Genomic DNA, 12,578 nt, shown 5'->3' with positions numbered 1-12,578 from the left:
AAAGAACTCCCTTTGAACCTACCGAACGGATTAATTTTATTTAACCACCAAAAGAGCTTTATAATAAAAAAATTATAAAAAATTTGTAATAAAAGATCTACATATGATATTTTACTTCTTGATCAGTGGGATTGATATGTTGTTTCAATGGATAATATTATTTACATACTAGCCAACAACTTCAGACGCATAATTCTCACTACAGAATAAATCTTGGATATCCAGATGCTCAGATAGAAGCTCAACAAAATGAGGAAGAAAAGAGAGAGAAGAGCAGCATTTGTAATGTTCAATAAAATTTTAAAATAGTAAAAACACTTCATTTTAGAGGGAAAGAGTATTTTTACCATATTTAATTTGAATAGTAGATTGTGACGTGCATTAAATACATTCGACGATGGAACAATGCACTATCTCCATTTTCTTCATAACTTCATATGTCTAGTTTGGTGCAAAATGATATCTTTCTTATCATGTTATGAGGGTGCTACGTGGACCAATCAGATAATACGGTGTAATCTATATCAGATTTTCTGTACCATGGGCTGTGTACAAAGAATTTCGCAACAAGTAATATAGATTGGGCCTTGATGCACTTCCACCACCCACTGTCTCGAGCAGATTTGTTTATGGTGCTTGGTAACTTCAGTAGCGTGGGTGTGAAGTGGATAATGACAAGTGAATGATGACCAAATTAAATTTTAGTAATGATGGTATCATCACTATTAATTAACTAATAATGATCAATTTTGAAAGCCATTGGTAATCTATTAGTGATTCAAGTATTAGTGGCGGCGAGTGACAACTCCATATACCATCATTAAAACTATTAATGAGGATATTATGTATTTTCGATGCTAATTTTTGTAGCTATTAGAAATTCAGATTGTCGCGGTGAATCAATCTTTATCACCTTTCCAAGCAACATATGCGGCCCAAGATGATAATAATAATAAAAAATTTAGATAGATGAAGACTTGGAATTAGTCTGTGTCACCTTCTCGTAATAGATGTCATACGATTGGGCCTTGGTTTTTCAAATTTAGTCTAGAATCTCTCACGTGCTCCCTCTCCCCTGCAAGGAATTGCTGACCTTTATCAGCATCTCGTCCTGCCACTTTTTAGAATCATCACCTCCTTACGAGCTCTAACAGCAGTCCCCAACCCAAAGAGGGAGCACGTGAGAGCATGTAGGGGAGAGGAGCGTGAGAGCAACATGATGAATTTCCAAGAAGGTTTGACCTCTACACTCTTTGAGGATACCCTAAAAAAAAATCCAATAAAATCCTCAAGATTAACATTCGCCAACTTGGATTTTAGTATGCGTGTACATGCACGCGGATAAAAAAATCCTGGTATCTTAAACCTCGTTGGCATGTGCCATGGGGTTGAAGGAGTGGAATTTCAAGGGAGGAATCGAAGATCGCTAGGGAGTAGTTGCACCAAAGGAGAGGGGAATCCCGGACTCTATATAATGACATTACCAGGTCTCTGTTCTCTAACCCATCAGCAGAAGCCTAGCTAGCTCTATACAAGCAAATTTCAAGAAGATCATGAATCCGAATAGAGTCCCGGAGTGGGTGAGAGATTTGGCATACGCGCACGGCGACAGTAACCCCGTGTTCATAATGACCAAATCCATCACGAGCTCCGACCTCAGTCATCAGCAGCAGAACCGCCTCCTTATCCCATTTAAATATGCGGCCAACCTCATCGCCATGCTCTCTGAGCGCGAGAAGGACGCTGCCAGCCTTCTTCAGCCCACAGCAAGGAGGAATGCCCCCAGTACTAGTCGTGCTCAGGGACGGAATCATGGGGGATTGGAGGTAGATGTGTACCCTCAGAACCGGATTATTTCCCACTTGCTGCTCACTCGTTGGGACGCCAGTGGATCCATCGTGATCAAAGGAAAGGAATACCCGTGGTTATTGCACTGCAGTTACCTTCAAGAGGAGGATGAGGTGGAGTTGTGGGGCTTCCGGAAAGGTGAGGAGCGGAAGCTGTGCTTTGCGCTTGTCAGGAATGCACATTAAGCGACAATTTAAGTGGTGGCATGCTCTATTACACAAATGCTGCTCTGTTTCTAGCTTGCGTTTGGGTCCCTTTAAGATCTGTTGGTGCAAGACTATCTTTATCTCGTTTCATTTATAAGTTGAAAAATTGTGTTTGGTGGTTATTGTATTGGTCAATGAAAAGTGGACTTGATTCCGATACGGCCTGATCTTTGTGGATGGTTTACGTTATATATGATATATAGTACATGGATGAGCTAGGGAGTATTTTAAATTAAATCAGTATTAAATGATTAAAATTTAAATATTTTGCTTATTTATTTTGAGAGTAGAGAGGGTAGAGCTGTCCGAATTCTACTCAACAAAATATCAGCGTCGTTCGATATCCATTGTTCATTGGATAAGGATTTTTTACTCAGGGAAAGTGCTAGGATGGAATACTAGATAGAAGTTTGCGGCACTCCTGACCTGTCACTCGACATAAGGGATTGTCCTATTAAGCTAATGCTCGGCTTAATGAAATGGTTAAGAATGTCGTTCCTACTGATCTTTCCTTGAGTTGATATTTGCTAGCGGAGGATGGAGAATAATATATATCCACCATCCGATCAACCTGGAAAGCTTTCACTTCCTTTTTTGCATGCTAGTCTTGGCCATGACCCAAACAAAAGACCGGCGAAAAAGAAGTTTTATCGAGCTTCGAGCTGGGTTTAAAATTGAAAATCTAGTCATTTGGGTCCTAAGCCCAACCTAAGCCCAGGCCTAGGTCTGATCCAAAACCTAATCAGATCAGCATGAAATAGTTATTTGAACCAAAATTTGGACTGACCTGATTTAACCCAATTGGAATTAAGTGATATATGATGAAAGTTTGTTTGTTTTTCAACACTCCTTCAGAGTTTGATTTTGGCATGAGAAATTTGGTTTGGGCTTTATCAAGATTGTTTTATAAAACTAATTTATAAGAATACAATAAAATCAATTTCTTTGATAACTAAATTTTGGGTGTTGGGATGCTGTGGCATGGGAGCATAGATCCTCTACGGTGCACTATAGCATGCAGTATACCACGGCACTGCCAATGGCTAGCAAACAATGCACATCATGTGTACGCATGTGGCATATATTATTTATTGACCATCCATCTTATGATGGATGGCCAGCATGATGCACCATACGTTGCATTGCATCATGCGCACCAAAGAGGAGCCGGGTTCGTGGCATGGTTGATACTGAACAGGTTCAAAGGATAAACAATTCCTCTTCTACCAAAATAAGAAAAAAAAAAAAACAATTCCTCATCCACACGCATGAGCAGTGGAGAGGGAGCACATGAACATTGTGGGTCCCACATCCAAGGGAGGAACGGTTGGTTCTGGATTCAAGGAAGAACGTTGTTCCATCATAGGACCAAGAGGAGAGAGGCAGCCAATTCCAAGAGGTATAGGGGGTCCACACGCCTTAGTAGGTGAGAGGGAGCAGGTGCAATCGGACCATTGAATTCTCGAGGGCCTCCATGTTGCATGCACCAGGTGTAAACAGACTACACAAATCCCACGATAAAAATTATAATATTTTAAATTAAAATTATAATATTTTATATTAAAATTATAATATTTTATGATATATTTTTAAAGAACTTTATATTTATATCATCCATATGTATTTTTTAATTTCAAAGAATCTTCTATACATCTTCTTCAGAAATTTCTACAAATGATCAGTTGGATGAGACTTCATATGATGGTTATTTTAAGAATCCATCCTTTTTTACTGTACTGAATGCAGATAATGAGTTGGTGGAGTGCAAGGATGAAAGAGGATCGAGATGTCACTCTTCGTCACCATTGCAGGACCGTCGGTGGATCAAAGGACCTTATTTCTAACTGCAGGAGAAATGATTTATGATAAAAAGAAGAGCATAGGAGGAACGAGAGAGGAGAGGGCCAAGGATGAAAATAATATGTTATAAATTTTTTATTGGATGACATTGTTTATAAATTAGATGTTTTAGTTTCATCAAAATATAAAATATACTGTAACAAATGGTTGAAAGAATTTGTTAGTTTAATAAAATATAGTCATAAATTTGAAATATACTGCATGGATTGCTTGTAATTATGTAATACTTTTTATTTCGGTAAGATTTTTATGCATGATTTTATAATTTTGATACAGAACATCATATTTCTATAAATACTATATTCAAAGATGGTTTCTATACCAAGATATCATAATTTTAACCTATAATATCATAATTTTGATTTAGAATATTATAATTCTATATTCGAAGATATTTTCTATGTCAGGATATTATAATTTTAAAATATAATATCATAATTTTGACTCAAATTATCATAATTCTGTGTTCAGAGATGTTTATTATGTCTGATGTCATAATTTTAATCTATAATATCATAATTTTGATCCAAAATATTATAATACTTCATTCGATGATATTTTTTGTATTAAAATATCATAATTTTAATCTATAATATCATAATTTTGATTCAAAATTCAAAATTCTACGTTCGAAGATATTTTTTGTATCTGGATGTTATAATTTAATCTATAATATCATAATTTTAATCTAAAATATCATAATTCTGTGTTCAGATATGTTTTTTGTATCAAGATGTTATAATTTTAAACTATAATATCATAATTTTGATCCAGAATATTATAATTCTGTATTCGATAATATTTTCTTCATCAGAATGTCATAATGTTAACTTACAATATCATAATTTTGATCTAGAATATCATAATACTGTATTCGGAGATATTTTTTATGTCAAGATACTATAATTTTAATCTATAATAATATTTTAGATCAAAATTATGATATTGTAGGTTAAAATTATTACATCCTGGTACAGAAAATATCTTCGAGTATAGAATTATAATATTTTAGATCAAAATTATGATATTATCGGTTAAAATTATGATATCATGATACAAGAAACGTCTTTGAATACAAAATTATGACATCTTAGATCAAAATTATGACATTATAAGTTATAATTATTACATCCTAGCACAAAAAAATCTTCAAATACAGAATTATAAATCTTGCATCAAAATTATGATATTATAGATTAAATTTATGATATTCTAATACAAAAAATATCACTGAATATAGGATTATAATATTTTGAATCAAAATTATGATATTATATGTTAAAATTATAATATTTTAGTACAAAAAATATCATCGAATATAGAAGTATAATATTTTAGATCAAAATTATGATATTATAGGTTTAAATTATGATATTTGATATAATAAATATTTCTAAGCACAGAATTATAATATTCTGAGTCAAAATTATGATATTATATTTTAATATTATGATATCTTAGCATAAAAAATATCTTTAAATGTAAATTATAATATCCTAGATCAAAATTATGACATTATAGATTAAAATTATGACATCTTGGTATAAAAAATATTTTTGAATGCAGTATTTACAAAAATATGATATCCTGTATCAAAATTATGAAATCATATGTAGAAAGTTTTTTCGAAGCAGAAAGCATTACATAATTACAATCAATCCATATAATATATTTCAAATTTATGATCATATTTTATTAAACTAACAATTTTTTCCAATCATCTATTATAGTATATTTCATATTTTGATGAAATTAATTATAAATTATGACATCCAAGAAGAAATTTATAACATGTTGTTTTCCTCCTTGGCCCTCTCCTCCCTCATTCCTCCTACACTCCTCTTTTTGCCATAAACTATTACTCCTATAAGCTAGAAACAAGGTCCTTTGGTCTACCAACGATCCTGTAGTGGTATTGATGAAGATTGACATCTCGATCCTTCATTCTCACACTCTACCAACTTATTATTTACATTCGATACAGTAGAAAAAGATAAATTCTCAAAATAATCATCACATGAAGCCTCATTCAACTGATCATTTGCAGAAATCTCTGAAGAAGATGTACAGAATGTTCTTTGAAATCAAAAAATGTATATAGATGATATAAATATAAGATTCTTTGAAAATAACCATAAAATATCATAATTTTAAATGTAACATATTATAATTCCAATCTAAAATATTATAATTATCCACTGTGGGAATTGCATGGTTTGATTGTACCTGGTGCACACAAAATAATATGTTATAAATTTGTTGTTGGATATCATAATTTATGAATTAGATATTTTAATTTTATTAAAATATGAAATATACTGTAACAGATGGTTAAAAAAATTTGTTAGTTTAATAAAATATAATTATAAATTTGAAATATACTATATGGATTGACTATAATTATGTAATGCTTTCTACTTCTGTAAGATTTTCTACGCATGATTTTATAACTTTGATACAAAATACTATATTTCTATAAATACTATATTTAAAAAAAATTATATCAAGATATCATAATTTTAATCAATAATATCTTAATTTTGATTTAGAATATCTTAATTCTATATTCAAAGATATTTTCTATATTAGGATGTCATAATTTTAAAATATAATAATATAATTTTGATACAGAATATCATAATTCTCTGTTCAAAGATGTTTATTATGTCAGATGTCATAATTTTAATCTATAATATCATAATTTTGATCCATAATATTATAATACTTCATTCGATGATATTTTCTATACTAGAATATCATAATTTTAATTTATAATATTATAATTTTGATCCAAGATTTATAATTCTATGTTCGGAGATATTTTTTATATTAGGATATTATAATTTAACCAATAATGTCATAATTCTAAACTAGGATATCATAATTCCACATTCAGATATATTTTTTATGTCAGGATATCATAATTTTAATCTATAATATCATAATTTTAATTTAAAATATCATAATTCTATATTCAGTGATATTTTTTATATCAGAATGTCATAATGTTAACCTACAATATCATAATTTTGATCTAAGATGTCATAATTTTATATTCGAAGATATTTTTTATATCAAGATATCATAATTTTAATCTATAATATCATTCTAGATCAAAATTATGATATTATAGGTAAAATTATTATATTCTGATACATAAAATATTTTTGAATATAGAATTATGATATTTTAGATCAAAATTATAATATTATCGATTAAAATTATGACATCTTGGTATAAAAAATATTTTTGAATATAGAATTATGACATCTTGAGTCAAAATTATGATATTGTGGGTTAAAATTATAACATCCTAGCATAAAAAAATCTTCAAACACAGAATTATAAATCTTGAATCAAAATTATGATATTATAGATTAAAATTATAATATTCTGATACAGAAAATATCATCGAATGTAGAATTATGATATTTTGGATCTAAATTATGATATTATAGGTTAAAATTATGATATTTTAATATAAAAAATATCATCAAATACAGAATTATGATATTCTAGATCAAAATTATGATATTATAGATTAAAATTATAACATTCAATGTAATAAATATTCTTAAATACAGAATTATAATATCTTGAATCAAAATTATGATATTGTATTTTAAAATTATGATATTTTAGCATAGAAAATATTTTCAAATATAAAATTATAATATTTTTGATCAAAATTATAATATTATGGGTTAAAATTATGATATCCTGATACTGAAAATATTCTTGAATATAGTATTTGCAAAAATATCACATCCTGTATCAAAATTATGAAATCATATGTAGAAAACTTTTTCGAAGCAGAAAGCATTACATAATTACAATCAATCCATGCAATATATTTTAAATTTATGATCATATTTTATTAAACTAATAGATTTTTCAACCATCTATTATAGTATATTTCATATTTTGATAAAATTAAAATATTTAATTTATAAATTATAACATCCAATAAGAAATTTACAACATGTTGTTTCCTCCTTGACCCTCTACTCCCTTGTTCCTCCTACACTCCTCTTTTTATCGTAAATCATTACTCCTATAAGTTAGAAACAAGATCTTTTAGCTCGTTGGCGGCTCTGTAGTGATGATGAAGAGTGACATTCTGATCCTTCTTTCTTCTCATATTCTACTAATTCATTATCTGCATTCAGTGCAGTAGAAGAAGATGGATTCTCAAAACACTATCACATGAAGCCTCATCCAGCTGATCATTTACAAAAATATCTGTAGAAGGTATACAAAATATTCTTTGAAGTTAAAAAATAAATATGAAAGATATAAATATAAAATTCTTTAAAAATATATCATAAAATATCATAATTTTAACATAGAATATTATAATTTCAATCTAAAATATTATAATTATGCTATCTTCTTACTTCAAAAGTTATTTTTGCTACAGAATATCATATTTTTAAATTAAAATATCATAATTTTACTCTATAATATCATAATTTTGATCTAAAATATCATAATCTATATTCAGAGATATTTTCTGTTTACAGAATATCATAATTTTAATATATAATATCATAATTTTGATCTAAGATATTATAAAATTATCAAAAAATATACTTGAGAGATGTCTTACTATAAGATATCATAATATTAATATAAAATATCATAATTTTAATTTAAAATATTATAATATTATCAAAACTATGTTTGAAAGATATTTTACCTATAGGATGTCATAATTTTAATATAAAATATCATAATTTGATCTAAAATATCATAAAAATATCAAAAAATATATTTAAAAAGTGTTTTACCCATAGGATAGTATAATATTAATTTATAATATCATAATTATGACCTAAGATGTAATAATATTATTAAAACTACTTTCAAAAGGTATTTTATATATAGGATGCCTTAATTTTAACGTAGAATGTCATAGTTTTGATCCAGAATATCATAAAATATCAAAAAAATATACTTAAGAGGTATTTTATATATAGGATATCATAATTTTGATATAAGATATTATAATATTATCAAAACTATTTTTGAAAGATATTTAAAATATTGGATATCATAATTTTAACCTACACTATTATAATATAAATCTAAAATATCATAATTTTGATTTTAAATATTATAATATTATCAAAAATTATTCTGAGTATAAATCATGATATCCTAACTTATTATATGATTTTTTTAAAAAAATTATATAATATGCTATATTCAGAATTGAAAAAAAAAACTCCATTTGAACCTACCGAACGGATTAATTTTATTTAACTACCAAAAGAGCTACTATAATAAAAGAACTATAAAAAAATTGTAATAAAGGATCTACATACGGTATTTTACTTCCTAATGGGTGGGATCGATATATTGCTTGGATGGATAATATTATTTACATACTAGCCAATAACCTCGGATATATAATTCTCGCTATAGAATAATCTTGGACATCAGACGCTCAAACAGAAGCTCAACAAAATTAGAAAGAAAAGAGAGAAAAGAGCAGCATTTGTAATGTCCAATCAGACTTCAAAATAATAAAAACACTTCATTTTGGAGGAAAAAAATATTTTTATCATATTTAATTTAAATAGTAAATTGTGATATGCATTAAATGTATTCAACGATATAACAATGCACTGTCTCTATTTTCTTCATGCCTTCAGATCTCTAGTTTGGTACGAAATGACATCTGTCATATCATGTCATGAGAGTGCTATATGGATCAATCAGATAATATGGTACGATCCACGTTAGATTTTCTACACCATAAGCGGTGTACAAAGAATTTTGCAACAAGCGATATAGATTGGGCCTTCTTGATGCACTTCCACCACCCACTCTGTCTCGAGCAAATTTGTTTATAGTGCTCGGTAACTTTAGTAGTGTGGGTGTGAAGTGGATAATGACAAGTGAATAATGATCAAATTAAATTATTCCAAGTTACTGATCCTTTCCATCGTGAACAAAGAAACTAGTCACATGAGAAGGGGATAGGGGAAGCCTGGGGAGAGGGAGAAGGCTGAATAGAGCTTAAAAGGACTTGTTGAAACTTGTATACTTGCTGGAGTAGGGGAGAGGGAGCAGATGAATTGTGGGGCTTTAGCTGTTGTGGGTTCAGGAAGGATCTCACTGAAGTGATGACGTGCTGAGTTTTGTGTGCTTAGGATGCTGTGTCATGGTTGAAATTGAATAGAGTTTACAAGGCTGAACAATTCTTTGCCCACCACCTGAGGTTTTGTGTGCTTTATTTTTTTGATGAAAATGAGTTAGGAAAGACCTAACTCAAGATGCATATCATTAATATAAATAAGTATAATACTTTAATTATATATTAGTCTAGTGGGAAGTGAAGTTATCAACTTCGCAGCCTTTGTAGATTACAGACCAGATAAAACTTCAGGACTCATCCAATGGAAGCAGCAAACGCTCCCTACTAGGCTAGGACCAAGGAGTTGAGCTGATCACAGAAAATAAGTCTGCATTTTTAGTAGTGCGTTCATGCAGTTAGAAACTGGACCAACCGCAGATAATTTGTGGGCAGCTGTGTGCTCTGTCCGGGATAAGAAAAGTTTTGCAATGTTTCTTGCCCTATAGAGGTTGGTAGGAAAGCATAAAAGTCAAAGCATCTTTTATTCCGTTCCTTCCATAATGACCAAATCGTAGTTGCAATGAGAATGTCGAGACCTACCTGGGGAATATGCAAGCGTTCTTCTAATCTCCAGCAATTCCATAGCAAGGATTGTGTTTGTGGGAGGATGTTAATCTGCAACTTGTGTAATAAAGTTGACCAAACTTTTTTGGAGAACGGACATTGTAGAAAGAGATAGTCCACCATTTTCGTGTTTGAGTCATAGAGTAAGCATCTATCTGCACCATTCCACCCTCTGTTGATAAGGTTGGATTTGGTTAGAATTTTATCATTAATGCTGAGATAGAGGAAGTACTTAACTTTCTCTGGAACTCCTATTTTCCATAGAATTTGACTGATTGCGGGTCTGATACCTCCATCCATTTTGAAGTTGTAACATTTTTTGGTTGAGAATTGCTGCTGGGAAAACCATTTCCAGTGTATTGTATCCTGATCAGTAGAAAGGTCCATGAATGACATCGCTAATCTTAGCCTTTGAACACTTTCTTCAAGAGGGCCGGCTAAAAGCAATGGCCAAAGATCCGAATCTCTGAAATGAAGGTATGCTTCAGTAACCGAAATATTTTTTTCAAATGCTAGAGAAAACAAGCAAGGAAACCGATCCTTGATTGGCTGGGGAAATAACCAGGTATCATGCCAAAATAGGATACGTGAACCATTGCCTAAATTAAATTTGATGAGGCTCTGAAACAAGATTCGAAACTTCAATACTAACTTTCAGAATCCTAACAGTTGTTGATGGTGTGATATTTGCAATGTGGTGGGTTGGTGATTGTAATATGTGACTGAAATCAATGGGTTCCATGGCAAGCATTGGTTCTCAAACAACTTCCACCATAATTTCCAGAAGAGCACTTTGTTCAGCATTATGATGTTGGCGATGCCCATTCCACCAAACAGTTTTGGCCTGCAGACTGACCTCCAATTTAATAAGTGCTAACCCTGCTTAGCCTTATCTTCCCCTATCCATAGACATGCTCATCGCAGCCTATTGATTCTTCAGACGGTGCCGGATGGCAAGAAGAAGCTGGCACTACAACAAAAAAGGATATTTGTGATACAAAAAAAATATCGTAAATACTAAATTTTCATCGTACATAATTATTTATGATAAAAATTTTATCGCTAATAATTCATTGCTAAAAATGGGATCACATATAATATTTTACGGTAGAATTAAATTTTTTATTACTAATAATATTTTTTTTACAATGAAATATTTTCATTGAATTTTTTTTAAAATTATTTATGATGAAAAATTTTTATCACCAATAATTTAGTAAATAAATTTAATATTTTAAAAAACTATGATAAATTATTTGTGATGAAAATTTTCATCGTAAATAATTTTATTTACGATAGAAATATATTTTCATCGTAAAAGCACTTATTTGCAATGTAATATTTTCATCTCAAATAATTTGAAAAAAATTGATTTAAAAAAAAAATAAATTATTTCCAACATAAATTTCATCATAAATAAAAATATTAGTGATCAATTTATTTTCATCTCTAATAAGATTATTTGTGACCAAAGTTTTCCATCACAAATAATTTAAAAATATATTTTAATTTTTTTAAAAAATAAAATAAATTACTTGTGACAAAAAATTTACAACATAAATATTTACATCACAAAAAAATATTATTTGTGATGAAAATATTTGATCGTAAATAATTTTATAAAAGATTTTTAAATTAAAAAAATAATTTATTTGCAATGAAAATCTTCAATCGTAAATAAGGTTATTTATGATAGATATTCCATCATAAATAATTCTGTTGCTAATTATATTTTTTAAAAAATAATTTATAATTTTTTTTAATTTATATTTTTAATATTTTATATTTATAATCTATAAAATTAAAATAAAAAATTCACACAATAAACCCATAAATAAATTTGATCATTTCATTATATTAAAATATAATTACAAAAAAAATTAATAATTATAAGAGAACTAAAATTAAAATAAAAAAATATAAAAATAAGTCGCTGACCATCAAGCATCAGCATCTGG

The sequence above is a fragment of the Elaeis guineensis genome, chromosome 1 (assembly GCF_000442705.2).
Source record: "Elaeis guineensis isolate ETL-2024a chromosome 1, EG11, whole genome shotgun sequence".
Classification (NCBI taxonomy): Eukaryota; Viridiplantae; Streptophyta; class Magnoliopsida; order Arecales; family Arecaceae; genus Elaeis; species Elaeis guineensis.
Note: the sequence above shows the minus strand (reverse complement) of the source record.